Genomic DNA, 17,445 nt, shown 5'->3' with positions numbered 1-17,445 from the left:
TATGAAAACGAACCCAATCCAGCGAGTGGTGTACGACAGCAATACCAATCTGGCGATGACGGGCTGCGGGATACCAAAGAGGCGAAGCCGCCCGACGAAATGATTATAATCACAAATAACTCGGCTGAGGGAGGGGTTAGGATTTCATAAAACGACGGTGGCTCGTTGGCTTGTTCCATTAATGATCAGCTCGGCTAGAGATCGGTTTACTTGAATTTTTTCATGATATGAGCTGACATATTAGCTCGGTTCATTAATTACTCAGCTTGGTTCGTTAACGAGCCAGCTCGCAAGCTAAACAAGCTATCGCATTCTAGCAAAACGAAACTATATGCACATTATTTACTGAATAATCGATGAACATGTTATATGTATGTGAGGTGTCTATGTCCCATGAATTAAAATAATAATTAATGAACTATGTCTATGTGTTAAATTAGTCTATGCAAATATAATTATGGGTTAAACTGATGAACATGTATATGTATGTGAATTGTGAATTGATGAGTGATGAATTATGCTAATTTGGTGTTACATTGACGTGGTTTGTGAAACTATGGTTTAAAATTAACTAAAAATTAATTATTATGCACATATTATTTTTTTCTGCTCTAGCTTGCGAGGTAAACGAGCCAGATCGAGCTCGTAAACAAGCTGAGCCGAGCTGACTCTTTTACTCGTTAGCTTAACGAGACAGCTCGAACTCGGATGAGCCCTGGCTCATTATCGAGCCCTAGGAGGGGTGATATTTTTCTATTATAGAAAGCCGTAGGGTTTGCATAAGAGCATCCAGTTCCCTTGGGAAAAAATGGTCCCTGTTGTTAAATATATATGTGGAAGAAAAACAATTCTAGCCTTCAACGGTTCTAATTTTTAGGTTATTAAATATTTGTAAATTATATTTCTTGGGGCGAAGGCGAACACGCCACCCTTCGCTCGATGACATCTACCTCGCGCTCTGCATGGACGAAGGTCGCTCCTGCAGGCTCTGCTGGACAGACCGAGGACACCGTCCATATGGAGGCCCGTTCGACCCCCTTCGCTCCGGCAAGCCAAGACGAAGGCCCCGCGAAGACCATGAGGCCCCGTCTCCCTCAGAGCAGGGAGGGGCCCGTATGCAATTCGACCCATGTAGCAGGGCCCCGCGTCCGGACGCGGCGTGGGCAGTGTGGGTTGGGCCGTGTCTGTAATAAAGTATGTCGTAATGACTCGTTGTAACCTCCCCTCGAGGGAATATTCCAGGGATAAACTAGGTAATAGAGGGTCTAAATGTCCTTGACAGGGTCGGGCAGTCCCTCGATTACCTATAAATACCCCTGTACTGTGCCAAAGCGCAGGAGGGGAAAAACATTGTGGCTTTGACACCCCGTGTTTGTGCTACAATTCCTTTTTCTCATTTCCCATTGGATCTAGCTGTCCTGAGAGGCAGGTTCCAACATTTGGCACCCACCGTTCGTGTGACGAAAAAACAACCCGCGATGGCCCCCAAGAGAGCAACCTCAAAGGCCGTCGCGTCCATCGACGACGCGACGAAGGCAGCACTCCTGGCGAAGAAGAAAGGCAAAGCCCTCGCGGACAACACCCCTAGGAGGCCTTCGAAGATGACGCTATCAACAGCAAGAGACAGCGCCAGGATAACCCCACCTGAAAGGGAATTAGGCTTACACCTTTTTCCTAATTGATTTTGGTGGTTGAATTGCCCAACACAAATAATTGGACTAACTAGTTTGCTCTAGTCTATAAGTTTTACAGGTGCCAAAGGTTCACAATAAGCCAATAAAAAGACCAAGAAAGGGTTCAAACAAAGAGAGCTAAAGACATCCCAAAAGGCACCCAGGTCTGGCGCACCGGACTGTCCGGTGCACCAGGGCCCTCGACGCTGAACTCGCTACCTTCGGGAAAATGGGAGGCCGCTCCGCTATAATTCACCGGACTGTCCGGTGAAGCACCGGACAGTGTCCGGTGTGCCAGCGGAGCAACGGCTACTTCGCACGCAACGGTCGACTGCAACGCATTTGATGCGCGCCTGCACGCGCAGAGGACAGAGCAGCGCCAGACGGCGCACCGGACAGTCTACAGGACCTGTCCGGTGCACCACCGGACAGCCTAGAGGCCCCACCAGTCAGAGCTCCAACGGTCAGAACCCAATGACCGACTGACGTGGCTGGCGCACCGGACAGTGTCCGGTGGCGCACCGGACTGTCTGGTGCGCCATGCGACAGCAACCTTCCAACGACCACATCTTGGTGGTTGGGGCTATAAATACCCCAACCACCCCACATTCAATGGCATCCAAGTTTTCCACCTTCAACACATTACAAGAGCTATAACATTCAATTCTAGACACAACCAAAGAGATCAAATCCTCTCCCAAGTCCGGAATCACTCCAAATCAAATAGTGACTAGAGAGAGTGACATTTGTGTTCATTTGAGCTCTTGCGCTTGGATTGCTTCTTTTCTTTCTCATTCTTCTTGTGATCAAACTCAATTGTAACCAAGGCAAGAGACACCAATTGTGTGGTGGTCCTTGCGGGAACTTTGTGTTCCGTTTGATTGAGAAGAGAAGCTCACTCGGTCTAAGTGACTGTTTGAGAGAGGGAAAGGGTTGAAAGAGACCCAGTCTTTGTGACCACCTCAACGGGGAGTAGGTTTGCAAGAACCGGACCTCGGTAAAACAAATCCTTGTGTCTCACGCTTTATTTGCTTACGATTTGTTTTTCGCCCTCTCTCTCGAACTCGTTTATATTTCTAACGCTAACTCGGCTTGTAGTTGTGCTTAAGTTTATAAATTTCAGATTCACCCTATTCACCCCCCTCTAGGCGACTTTGAATTGGTATCAGAGCCCGGTGCTTCATTAGAGACTAACCACTCGAAGTGATGTCGGGAGCATCCGCCAAGAGGGATCTCGGGACCGGCGACAAGTTCGCAAGCTCGGGGAGAACACACTCAAGGGAGTCCGCCCACAAGCACAAGGAGGAATCCTCTTCCTCCATCAAGTCCCATCGGATGGGTGACAAGAAGAAGAAGATGAAGAAGGTGGTCTACTACGAGACCGACTCTTCGTCACCCTCCACCTCCGGCTTAGAATCGGCCTCCACTACTTCAAAGCGCCATGAGCGCAAGAAGTATAGTAAGATGCCCCTTCGTTATCCTCGCATTTCTAGGCGCACTCCATTACTTTCCGTTCCATTAGGCAAACCACCTATGTTTGAAGGTGAAGATTATTCTATGTGGAGTGATAAAATGAGGCATCACCTAACCTCACTCCACAAAAGCATATGGATATTGTTGAGTATGGAGTGCAGGTACCAAAGAAGGGAGATAAGGATTACGACTCGGAGGAGGTCGAACAAATCCATCACTTCAACTCCCAAGCCACAACTATACTCCTCGCCTCTCTAAGTCGAGAGGAGTATAATAAGGTGCAAGGGTTGAAGAGCGCAAAGGAAATTTGGGACATGCTCAAGACCGCGCACGAAGGAGACGAGGTGACCAAGATCACCAAGCGGGAGACGATCGAGGGGGAGCTTGGTCGCTTCCGGCTTCACCAAGGGGAGGAGCCACAAGAAATGTACAACTGGCTCAAGACCTTAGTAAACCAAGTGCGCAACCTCGGGAGCAAAAAATGGGATGACCATGAAATGGTCAAGGTTATTCTAAGATCACTCGTTTTCCTTAACCCTACGCAAGTTCAATTAATTCGTGGTAATCCTAGATATACACTAATGTCTCCCGAGGAAGTAATAGGAAACTTTGTGAGCTTTGAGTTGATGATCAAAGGCTCAAAGAAAATTATCGAGCACGACGACCCCTCCATGCCCGAAGCACAACCGGTCGCATTCAAGGCGACAAAGGAGAAGAAGGAGGAATCTACATCAAGTAGACTACCCATCGACGCCTCCAAGCTCGACAACGAGGAAATGACGCTTATCATCAAGAGCTTCCGCCAAATCCTCAAGCAAAGGAGGGGGAAAGATTACAAGCCCCGCTCCAAGAAAGTTTGCTACAAGTGTGGTAAGCCCGATCATTTTATTGCAAAATGTCCATTATCTAGTGATAGTGACAGGGGCGACGACAAGAAGGGAAAGAGCAAAGAAAAGAAGAGATACTACAAGAAGAAGGGCAGCGATGCCCATGTGTGTCGTGAGTGGGACTCCGACGAGAGCTCCTCCGACTCCTCCTCCGACGAGGACGCCGCCAAGGCGCCAACATCGCTGTCACCAAGGGACTCTTCTTCCCCAACGTCGGCCACAAGTGCCTCATGGCAAAGGACGACAAAAGGAAAAAGGTAAAATCAAAATCCTCTTCTAAATATGTTTGCTCTAGTGATGAAGATAATTTTAGTGAAAATGAGGAGGATAACTTGTGCATCCTTTTTGCCAACCTAAACATGCAACAAAAAGAAAAATTAAATGAATTAATTAGTGCTATTCATGAGAAGGATGAACTCTTGGACACCCAAGAGGACTTCCTAATTAAGGAAAATAAGAAGCATATTAAGGTTAAAAATGATTACGCTCTAGAAGTAGAAAAATGTGAAAAACTATCTAGTGAGCTAAGTACTTGCCATGATACTATTGTCAACCTTAGAAATGAGAGTGCTAAAATAATTGCTAAGGTTGATTCAAATGTTTGTGATGTTTCAATTTCCAATCTTAGAAATGATAATGTTAATTTACTTGCTAAGATTAAAGAATTGAATATCTCTCTTGCTAGTCTTAGAAATGATATGAAAAATTAATTGCTAAGGCTAAAGACCTAGATGTTTGTAATATTACAATTTCCAATCTTATAAGTGAGAATGACATTTTACATGCTAAGATTGTTGAACTAAAATCTTGCAAACCCTCTACATCTACCGTTGAGCATGTTTCCATTTGTACTAGATGTAGAGATATTAATGTTGATGTTATTCATGATCACCTAGCATTAATTAAGAAACAAAATGATCACATAGCTCAACTTAATGCTAAGATTAATGAGCATGACTTAGAAAATGAAAATTTTAAATTTCCTAGAAGCATGCTCTATAGTGGGAGACGCCCTGGCATCAAGGATGGCATTGGCTTCCAAAGGGGGATGTAAGGAAAATGGACCCCGGGCCATTTGGCTTAGTAAGTTTTGGTGTTTGATGATTAACACAATCTGTGGACTAACAAGTTTCCTAGTGTTTATGTTTGTAGTTCACAGGATGCGAGAACTACTTTGACTAAGGAATTGAGGAAAGCAACACCTCAAAAGAAGACATTAAGAGGATCAAGAAAAGTCCAAGAAAGGAGGCGTGTGCTGCCTGCGGACTGTCTGTGCGTGGAGCACCGGACTGTCCGGTGGCACACCGGACTGTCCGGTGCCCACACGCCGGACTGTCCGGTGCACCTGGGAACTGCAGCCCAACGGCTAGTTCCAGGTGGCACCCGGAGCCTGCGGCGCCAACGGACACCTGCTCTGACAGGAGTCAGACAGGCAACGGCTAGGCGCACCGGACAGGCTACAGTGCGCTGTCCGGTGCACCACCGGACTGTCCGGTGCACACCGGACTGTCCGGTGTGCCGCAGAGAGCAGCAACTTTTCTCCAACGGCTACAATTGTGTTGGGGGCTATAAATACACCCCCAACCGGCCATTCTCAAGTGTGAGAGCCCAAGCAACATACCAATACACATAGTGCATATTTCCAAGAGCTCAAACACCCAAGTGCTTAATAGAATCACTCGGTGATTAGCGTAGGTGCTTTGCGAAGTGCTTAGGTTAGTTAGACCGCATTAGCGCTTGCTCTAGGTGAACCCTAGATTGTTGAGTGAGTTTAGATAAACCTCACAACCCCTCGGCTCTTGCGTGAGTCGTTGTAATTGTACCGAGTGGGGCGAGAGTCTTGCGAGACCGTGACAACCGCGTTTGTGTCACGGCCGCCACCGTGTACCGAAGGGAACGAGGCCCGCGGCGTTTCGGCCGGAAGCTCGATAGTGGAGACGGCGGGGAGCGTCCGAGAGGAGCCGGAAGCGGAGCACCACTTGCGTGTGGAGAAGGCCCGTGGCTCTCTACGGAGTTACTCGACCGTGGTGCTTGGCCCTCGCGTGGGCTTCCCTTTGCGTAGGGGCACCAACGAGGATTAGTCGGAACCTTGCGTGGTTCTGGATACCTCGGTAAATATACCGGCGTCTTCCACGAGAGTTTGCTTCTCTACTTAGCTCTTTACATTCCGCATTTATATTAAGCATTTAAGTTTCAATCTTATTGTCATACTTATTTAGTATAGATTGAAACTTAGCCTTTGCGGTAGAGATAGAAACACTTAGACAAAACCGAGTTTGCACATTCTAGTTTTGATTATTTGCATAGGTTTTGCTCTAGGGTTTTAATTGTGGCCTAGTTTAGCGAAAGTTTTAGAAGTCCTAATTCACCCCCCCTCTTAGGCGTCACCCGTTTCCTACAAGTGGTATCAGAGCCGGTTTGGCTCATTTGAAATGCTTTAGCTTCACCGCTAAAAGAGCCGACGCTTTTTAGAGGAAGGGATGGATACCCATAGGCCACCACACTTCGACGGCACTAACTTCCCATATTATAGTGCTAGAATGGCTTGTTACCTAGAGGCCGTTGATCTAGGTGTTTGGAGAGTCACTCGTGATGGGATGAAACCCCTCAAGAATCCCGAGAAACCCACCACGAGTGAGGAAAAAGAAATCCATTTAAATGCTAGAGCCAAAAATTGCTTGTATGAATCTCTTAGCATGGATATTTTCAATCAAGTATTTACCTTAAAAACTGCTAATGAGATTTGGCTAAAATTGCATGACTCCATGACGGCACATCCAATGTCCGTGAGCAAAAACATTGCCTAGTCTTAAATGAGTATAATTCTTTTCCTATGAAAGATGATGAGCTTGTTAGAGACATGTATTCTCGACTGAATCTAATTATCAATGAGCTCAATTCTATTGGCATTAATAAGCTAGGTGATGCGGACATTGTGAGGAAGATTATCTCCCTGCTACCACAAAAAAGATATGGGAGCATCATCACCATCCTTCACAACATGGAGGACTTGAGCAACATGACCCCGACCATTGTGATTGGGAAAATCGCGGCCTTTGAGATGTCGCGTAAAATGAGTCGGGGAGAGGAGCCAACTTCCTCAAGACCATATGCTTTTGCATGTGATGAAAGGAAGGGCAAAAAGAAGGCTCCCACTCCAAGTTCCTCAAGTGAAGAAGAGGAAGAAGAAGAAAGTAATGATGATGAAGATAATCAACAATGCACATCATCCTCCGAGGACGAAGAGACAATCCGACGCGTCGGAAAGGTAATGGGGATGATCCGCAAGATTAATCTAATGGGTGTGCCCCTGCAGGTCGAGGATCTTCTCTTTAACATTGACAGGAAAAAGCAAAGGAAGAGAGGATGCTTCGCATGTGGGGAGAAGGGCCACTTCAGGGACAACTGTCCAAATATGGCCAAGCCCAAAAAGGAGAGGAGCAAAGGCAAGGCGCTAACAAGTGTTAGAACTTGGGATGATTCTTCAAGTGAAGATGAACCTCCAAGGACGCGCAGCCACCGGTCCTCGTCACGATCATCACGGTCATCACACAAATGCCTTATGGCAAGAGGTAACAAAAGCATTCCATCCTCTAGTGATGAAAGTAGTAGTGATGATGAAGGTGAGGGAAAGCCCTCTCTAGATGAGCTTGCGGAAGCCGTAGATTTTTTCCAGGATGTTTGCACTAAGCAAAAAGCTCAACTTAAAACTTTGAAAAATAAGTTGGTTAGCTCTCAAAATGATTACAAAGGCTTGCTAGAAAAATTTGAAACTTTTGCAAACTTAAATAGTGAGCTATCAACTAAAATTGAGCTATTAGAATCTAGTGCTCCATCCACTGCTACCGATGATAGCCTTATTAAAAAGAATGAAAAACTTAAGGCTAAGTTAGCTAGCTCCCAAGAAGCTATTGAAAATTTGCTAGAGAAAATGGAAATTCTTAGCATACACAATAATGAGCTAACTACTAAGCTAGAAAACATTGGTAGCACCCCAGCAGCATCTTTAGTTGAAATACCTGAAATACTTAAGAAAGATGCTTCTACTTCCTGCTTTGATTTAATTGATGATTCTAACCCCTGCAACCAAGTCGTTGTTGAGAATATTGTTGTAGAGACGTGTTCGGATGAGGTTGCAAAGGAAAATGAACAATTAAAGCAAGAAGTGGCTCGCCTTGGCAAGGCTTTGTATGACAAGAAAGGCAAAGCCAAACAAATCCGACCTCCACAGGATAACACCACTGCGGGAGTGAACAAGCCTATGGAGGGAGAAACTGTGATTTGTAGGCTATGCCACATGGAAGGCCACAAGTCTTTCCAATGCAAGGCGATGACCGGGGATAAACAAAGGCGAAAGCTCAAGCAAAAGCCATCAAGCAAAATCTCCAACACCTACATCAAAAAGGTGGACAAAAAGGCTGCTACACCATATTTGATCAAGAAGAAAAAGAATGGAAAGGTGATAGCAATCAAGGCCAACAAGCAAGCCAACAAGGGAAAGGGAACCAAACGTATCTGGGTGCCAAAGGAAATAATTTCAACCATGAAAAGCACCAAGAAGGTTTGGATCCCAAAAGGGAAGTGAGTGGACCGAAGGAATACTGGAAATTTGGAGACTTGGCAAAATTAGGATGTATATCATGGGATACATCATATTGGATCAAGGTTATTGCCAAGTGGGCTAGTGAAAATTTTGGACCCAAATTTCCCACCCATGACTAAGGTAACTAGATTTATTGTATCTCTTGTTTTTAGATATGCGTATCTATTTACCTTGTATCTAGTTTACCTATCCTGCCTAGTACTAAAATTGTTATTTACCTACGTTTTAAAATAATGCATACTAGGCAAATCATATGGTAGGATTGCTTGTTTTCAATTCATATTCTTTAGCAAACCTACATGGCTCAAAATGCTTATTTAAAGCACGGCACATAGCTTTTATATCACTCCATAGTAAATGATGCATCAGTTGATAATCTTGATCTCTCCAAGTTGTATCATTTAACTTATATGTGCCAAAGCTCTGATTATGGATAACCTACCCCTCTTGATATCAAATCAAAGTGCATGTCTCCTACAAGTATTCAAAAACTTGTATGCACACTTTTAGGGGGAGATTACTCTATAATCTAAGACTTTGAGACTAACACTTTTTCAAGTCTATTTCATGTGATAGTCTCATTGTAAGAAAAATGAAGTCCCCGGAGAAAGACAACAATCTTCCACTGCAAAATCTCCAAGAACTCTCAAGTATCATTTACATGTCTTCTCCAATAATTGATTAGACTACTATTTCAAATCTTATACTTCCTTGTTGCTATAAATGCATAAGTGGTTCAATCATATTCTGTTACCTATGCATAAGGGAAGTTAGTCTTTTCAAATCATGTCTTGCACCTCTCTAATTTTCACATGCTTTTTCCTAAGTAGAAGATCTCTGTCAGGGGGAGTATTTCTTCGTCTCTAAAAAGGGGAGAAATTTCTTTCTACAAGAGAACACTCATTTAGGGGGAGCTTTCATATGTTTCTGTTCTATAGGAGCTTTAATTTCTTGAGGGCAAGTTTTATTTTACTTCCTACATACTTTTAATGTCTTCCTTTTCGGTGGTTGATTCCAAAGGGGGAGAATTTTAGGGACCAAAGCAATGAAAAATGTATCAAACACCAAACACCACCAATTTAAAATTTTAAAATTCTGCAAGTGCCCTGTCAAGTGGTTTTGGTTATTTGGTCCAAAATAGGAAGTAAGTGAATTATGGAGTTAGGGGGAGGCTTAAGTCCATCATATCACATTAAGGAGACAATCATGCATCCTAACAAGTAGATTGCATATTTACACTCAAATACTTGTATTATTTGCTTGCTTTGGTTGTGTTGTCATCAATCACCAAAAAGGGGGAGATTGTAAGGAAAATGGACCCCGGGCCATTTGGCTTAGTAAGTTTTGGTGTTTGATGATTAACACAATCTGTGGACTAACAAGTTTCCTAGTGTTTATGTTTGTAGTTCACAGGATGCGAGAACTACTTTGACTAAGGAATTGAGGAAAGCAACACCTCAAAAGAAGACATTAAGAGGATCAAGAAAAGTCCAAGAAAGGAGGCGTGTGCTGCCTGCGGACTGTCTGTGCGTGGAGCACCGGACTGTCCGGTGGCACACCGGACTGTCCGGTGCCCACACGCCGGACTGTCCGGTGCACCTGGGAACTGCAGCCCAACGGCTAGTTCCAGGTGGCACCCGGAGCCTGCGGCGCCAACGGACACCTGCTCTGACAGGAGTCAGACAGGCAACGGCTAGGCGCACCGGACAGGCTACAGTGCGCTGTCCGGTGCACCACCGGACTGTCCGGTGCACACCGGACTGTCCGGTGTGCCGCAGAGAGCAGCAACTTTTCTCCAACGGCTACAATTGTGTTGGGGGCTATAAATACACCCCCAACCGGCCATTCTCAAGTGTGAGAGCCCAAGCAACATACCAATACACATAGTGCATATTTCCAAGAGCTCAAACACCCAAGTGCTTAATAGAATCACTCGGTGATTAGCGTAGGTGCTTTGCGAAGTGCTTAGGTTAGTTAGACCGCATTAGCGCTTGCTCTAGGTGAACCCTAGATTGTTGAGTGAGTTTAGATAAACCTCACAACCCCTCGGCTCTTGCGTGAGTCGTTGTAATTGTACCGAGTGGGGCGAGAGTCTTGCGAGACCGTGACAACCGCGTTTGTGTCACGGCCGCCACCGTGTACCGAAGGGAACGAGGCCCGCGGCGTTTCGGCCGGAAGCTCGATAGTGGAGACGGCGGGGAGCGTCCGAGAGGAGCCGGAAGCGGAGCACCACTTGCGTGTGGAGAAGGCCCGTGGCTCTCTACGGAGTTACTCGACCGTGGTGCTTGGCCCTCGCGTGGGCTTCCCTTTGCGTAGGGGCACCAACGAGGATTAGTCGGAACCTTGCGTGGTTCCGGATACCTCGGTAAATATACCGGCGTCTTCCACGAGAGTTTGCTTCTCTACTTAGCTCTTTACATTCCGCATTTATATTAAGCATTTAAGTTTCAATCTTATTGTCATACTTATTTAGTATAGATTGAAACTTAGCCTTTGCGGTAGAGATAGAAACACTTAGACAAAACCGAGTTTGCACATTCTAGTTTTGATTATTTGCATAGGTTTTGCTCTAGGGTTTTAATTGTGGCCTAGTTTAGCGAAAGTTTTAGAAGTCCTAATTCACCCCCCCCCCCTCTTAGGCGTCACCCGTTTCCTACAGGGGACAATGTCAAACTTAATGCCCCTCCTAAAAGATTGTCTAACTTTGTTAAGGGCAAGGCTCCCATGCCTCAGGATAATGAGGGTTACATTTTGTACCCTGCCAGTTATCCCGAGAGCAAAATTAGGAGAATTCATTCTAGGAAGTCTCACTCTGGCCCTAATCATGCTTTTATGTATAAGGGTGAGACATCTAGTTCTAGGCAATCAACCCGTGCTAAATCGCCTAAGAAGAAAACTCCTAGTGCATCAAATGATTCTAACAGTTCATTTAAAACTTTTGATGCATCTTATGTTTTAACTAACAAATCCGGCAAAGTAGTTACCAAGTATGTTGGGGACAAACACAAGGGATCAAAGACTTGTGTTTGGGTACCCAAAGTTCTTGTATCTAATGTCAAAGGACCCAAAACCGTTTGGGTACCTAAAAACAAGAACTAAATTTGTTTTGTAGGTTTATGCATCCGGGGGCTCAAGTTGGATCATCGACAGTGGGTGCGCAAACCATATGACAGGGGAGAAGAAAATGTTCTCCTCCTATGAGAAAAACCAAGATCCCCAACGAGCTATCACATTCGGGGATGGAAATCAAGGTTTGGTCAAAGGATTGGGTAAAATAGATATATCACCTGACCATTCCATTTCCAATGTTTTTCTTGTAGATTCTTTAGATTACAACTTGCTTTCTGTTTCGCAATTATGTAAAATGGGGTACAACTGTCTTTTTACGGATACAGGTGTTACTGTCTTTAGAAGAAGTGATGATTCAATAGCATTTAAGGGAGTGTTAGAGGGTCAGCTATACTTAGTAGATTTTGATAGAGCTAAACTCGACACTTGCTTAATTGCTAAGACTAACATGGGCTGGCTCTGGCATCGCCGACTAGCACATGTTGGAATGAAGAATCTTCACAAGCTTCTAAAGGGAGAACACATTTAGGGACTAACAAATGTTCATTTTGAGAAAGACAGGATTTGTAGCGCATGTCAGGCAGAGAAGCAAGTTGGTGTTCATCATCCACAGAAGAACATCATGACGACTGACATGCCACTCGAGCTCCTACACATGGATCTATTCGGCTCGATTGCTTACATAAGCATCGGCGGGAGTAAGTACTGTCTAGTTATTGTGGATGACTATTCTCGCTTCACTTGGGTGTTCTTTTTGCAGGAAAAATCTCATACCCAAGAGACCTTAAAGGGATTCTTGAGACGGGCTCAAAACGAGTTTGGCTTAAGGATCAAGAAGATCAGAAGCGACAACGGGACGGAGTTCAAGAACTCTCAAATTGAAGGCTTCCTTGAGGAGGAGGGCATCAAGCATGAGTTCTCTTCTCCCTACACGCCACAACAAAATGGTGTAGTGGAGAGGAAGAATCGAACTCTATTGGACATGGCAAGAACCATGCTTGATGAGTACAAGACTTCGGATCAGTTTTGGGCCGAGGCGGTCAACACCGCTTGTTACACCATCAACCGGTTGTATCTACACCGAATCCTCAAGAAGACATCATACGAACTCCTAACCGGTAAAAAGCCCAATGTTTCATATTTTAGAGTATTTGGAAGCAAATGCTTTATTCTTGTTAAAAGAGGTAGAAAATCCAAATTTGCTCCTAAGGTTGTAGAAGGCTTTTTACTAGGATATGATTCAAACACAAGGGCATATAGAGTCTTTAACAAGTCCTCAGGGCTAGTTGAAGTTTCTTGTGACATTGTGTCTGATGAGACTAACGGCTCTCAAGTAGAGCAAGTTGATCTTGATGAGATAGGTGATGAAGAGGCTCCGTGCGTCGCGCTAAGGAACATGTCCGTTGGGGATGTGTGTCCTAAGGAATCCAAAGAGTCTCCAAATGCACAAGATCAACCATCTCCCTCAATGCAAGCATCTCCACCAACTCAAGATGAGGATGAGGCTCAAAATGATGGAGGAGAAGATCAAGGAGTTGAGCCGCCTCAAGAGGAGAGCAATGATCAAGGGGGAGATGCCCATGATCAAGAAGAGGAAGATGAACAAGTTCCAAGACCGCCACACCCAAGAGTCCACCAAGCAATCCAACGAGATCACCCCGTGAACACCATCCTCGGCGACATTCAAAAGGGGGTAACTACTAGATCTCGTGTTACTCATTTTTGTGAACATTACTCTTTTGTTTCCTCTATTGAGCCACATAAGGTAGAGGAAGCACTTCAAGATTCGAATTGGGTGGTGACGATGCAAGAGGAGCTCAACAACTTCACTAGGAACGAGGTATGGCATTTAGTTCCACGTCCTAACCAAAATGTTGTAGGAACCAAGTGGGTCTTCCGTAACAAACAAGATGAGCCTGGTGTGGTGACAAGGAACAAAGCCCGACTTGTGGCCAAGGGATATTCACAAGTCGAAGGGTTGGATTTTGGTGAAACCTATGCACCCATAGCTAGGCTAGAATCAGTTCGCATTTTACTTTCCTATGCTACTTACCATGGCTTCAAGCTTTATCAAATGGACCTGAAGAGTGCCTTCCTCAATGGACCAATCAAAGAGGAGGTCTATGTTGAGCAACCTCCCGGCTTTGAAGATAGTGAGTACCCTAACCATGTATATAAACTCTCTAAGGCGTTTTATGGGCTCAAGCAAGCCCCAAGAGCATGGTATGAATGCCTAAGAGATTTTCTTATCACTAATGGCTTCAAAGTCGGAAAGGCCGATCCTGCTTTATTTACTAAAACTCTTGACAATGATTTGTTTGTATGCCAAATTTATGTTGATGATATTATATTTGGGTCTACTAATGAATCTACATGTGAGGAATTTAGTAGGATCATGACACAAAAATTCAAGATGTCTATGATGGGGGAGTTGAAGTACTTCTTGGGATTTCAAGTGAAGCAACTCCAAGAGGGCACCTTCATTAGCCAAACAAAATATATTCAAGACATTCTCAACAAGTTTGGGATGAAGGATGCCAAGCCCATCAAGACACCCATGGGAACCAATGGGCATCTCGATCTCGACACGGGAGGTAAATCCGTAGATCAAAAGGTATACCGGTCGATGATAGGTTCTTTACTCTATTTATGTGCTTCACGACCGGATATTATGCTTTCCGTATGCATGTGTGCAAGATTCCAAGCCGACCCTAAGGAAGCTCACCTTACGGCAGTAAAACGAATCTTGAGATATTTAGTTTATACTCCTAACTTTGGGCTTTGGTACCCTCGGGGATCCACATTTGATTTAATTGGTTATTCGGATGCCGATTGGGCGGGGTGTAAAATTAATAGAAAGAGTACATCGGGGACTTGCCAGTTCTTGGGAAGATCTCTGGTGTCTTGGGCTTCAAAGAAGCAAAATTCCGTAGCTCTTTCTACCGCCGAAGCCGAGTATATTGCCGCAGGCCATTGTTGCGCGCAATTACTTTGGATGAGGCAAACCCTTAGGGACTATGGTTACAAATTAACCAAAGTTCCTCTTCTATGTGATAATGAGAGTGCAATCCGCATGGCGGATAATCCCGTTGAGCATAGCCGCACTAAACACATAGCCATTTGATATCATTTTCTAAGGGATCACCAACAAAAGGGAGATATCGAGATTGCATATATTAACACCAAGGAACAATTAGCCAATATCTTTACCAAGCCACTAGATGAACAAACTTTTAACAAACTAGGCATGAGCTAAATATTCTTGATTCTAGGAATTTCTTTTAATGTCTTGCACACATAGCTCCTTAATATACCTTTGATCATATCTCTTTCATGCGCTATGACTAATGTGCTTTCAAGTGTAATTCAAACCAAGTCATAGATTGAAAGGGAATAGGAGTCCTCGGCGAAGACAAAGGCTTCCACTCCACTCCATTAACTCACTCATCCTTCGCCGTCGCTCCGAGCATCTCTCCAACTTTGGTATAATCTTCACTCATATTGTGTTCACCAAAGGGGGAGAAATTAGTTAGAAAGGGCTTATATTTCACTCAAGTATCCGTTTTTGGCGATTCATGCCAAAGGGGGAGAAAGTATTAGCCCAAAGCAAAAGGACCGCACCACCACCAATTTTCAAAATTGGAGTTAAGAAAAGATTTTTGAAATGATGAATTTTTCAATTGGTATCTTATTTTTGATAGAATTTCAAATTGGAACACCCTCTTCAAAAATTAATATCTAAAACCCTCTTGAACACTAAGAGGAGGATTTAATTGAGGGGGAGTTTTGTTTAGTCAAAGGAAAAGCATTTGAAACAGGGGGAGAAAATTTCAAATCTTGAAAATGCTTCTCAAAATATTATTCATTTACCTTTGACTATTTTGCAAAAGGACTTTGAAAAGAATTTGCAAAAACAAAACATATGGTGCAAGCGTGGTCCAAAATGTTAAAAATAAAGAAACAATCCACGCATATCTTATAAAAATATTTATTGGTTCAATTCTAAGTAACCTTTGCACTTACATTATGCAAACTAGTTCAATTATGCACTTCTATACTTGCTTTGGTTTGTGTTGGCATCAATCACCAAAAAGGGGGAGATTGAAAGGGAATTAGGCTTACACCTTTTTCCTAATTGATTTTGGTGGTTGAATTGCCCAACACAAATAATTGGACTAACTAGTTTGCTCTAGTCTATAAGTTTTACAGGTGCCAAAGGTTCACAATAAGCCAATAAAAAGATCAAGAAAGAGTTCAAACAAAGAGAGCTAAAGACATCCCAAAAGGCACCCTGGTCTGGCGCACCGGACTGTCCGGTCTGCCACCGGACAGTGTCCGGTGCACCAGGGCACTCGACGCTGAACTCGCTACCTTCGGGAAAATGGGAGGCCGCTCCGCTATAATTCACCGGACTGTCTGGTGAAGCACCAGACAGTGTCCGGTGTCACACCGGACTGTCCGGTGTGCCAGCGGAGCAACGACTACTTCGCGCGCAACGGTCGACTGCAACGCATTTAATGCGTGCCTGCGCGCGCAGAGGACAGAGCAGCGCCAGACGGCGCACAGGACAGTCTACAGGACCTGTCCGGTGCACCACCGGAAAGCCCAGAGGCCCCACCAGTCAGAGCTCCAATGGTCAGAACCCAATGGCCGGCTGACGTGGCTGGCGCACCGGACAGTGTCCGGTGGCGCACCGGACTGTCCGGTGCGCCATGCGACAACAGCCTTCCAACGACCACATTTTGTTGGTTGGGGCTATAAATACCCCAACCACCCCACATTCAATGGCATCCAAGTTTTCCACCTTCAACACATTACAAGAGCTATAGCATTCAATTCTAGACACAACCAAAGAGATCAAAACCTCTCCCAAGTCCGGAATCACTCCAAATCAAATAGTGACTAGAGAGAGTGACATTTGTGTTCAATTGAGCTCTTGCACTTGGATTGCTTCTTTTCTTTCTCATTCTTCTTGTGATCAAACTCAATTATAACCAAGGCAAGAGACACCAATTGTGTGGTGGTCCTTGCGGGAACTTTGTGTTCTGTTTGATTGAGAAGAGAAGCTCACTCGGTCTAAGTGACCGTTTGAGAGAGGGAAAGGGTTGAAAGAGACCCGGTCTTTGTGACCACCTCAACGGGGAGTAGGTTTGCAAGAACCGAACCTCGGTAAAACAAATCCTTGTGTCTCACGCTTTATTTGCTTACGATTTGTTTTTCGCCCTCTCTCTTGGACTCGTTTATATTTCTAACGCTAATCCGGCTTGTAGTTGTGCTTAAGTTTATAAATTTCAGATTCACCCTATTCACCCCCCTCTAGGCGACTTTCACCACCCCTGACGTTATTGTGCGCACTTGCAGTTCCGAGGGCGCACCGCAAGCACCACCACCCGGCTTCGCTCCCTAGAAGGCGAAGACACCATAGAGGATGGAGAAGTCATAGGCATCTCGGCCGAAGACCAGCTAAAGCTACGAGCCCTGCGCATCAAAAACAACCACCTGCAGAAGCAAAAAGAAAATACTTGAAGCCAAGCGTCAACGAGTCACTATGTAAGCCAAAGTGCGACAGATGATATTAGATGAGGAGCAGAGAGCTCGGGCGCTAGAACAAGAGATCACGCTCATGCAAGGCGAAGGCCCACACAACCTGCAACGCGGCCCCCTCGTACCGCTAGTGGTTTTCCAGCACAACACACAGGCTAGAGACCCATTCCACCCACAGTGCGGCCCCATCATCCCC

The sequence above is a fragment of the Zea mays genome, chromosome 7 (assembly GCF_902167145.1).
Source record: "Zea mays cultivar B73 chromosome 7, Zm-B73-REFERENCE-NAM-5.0, whole genome shotgun sequence".
Lineage (NCBI taxonomy): Eukaryota > Viridiplantae > Streptophyta > Magnoliopsida > Poales > Poaceae > Zea > Zea mays.
This window is presented reverse-complemented; position numbering follows the sequence as displayed.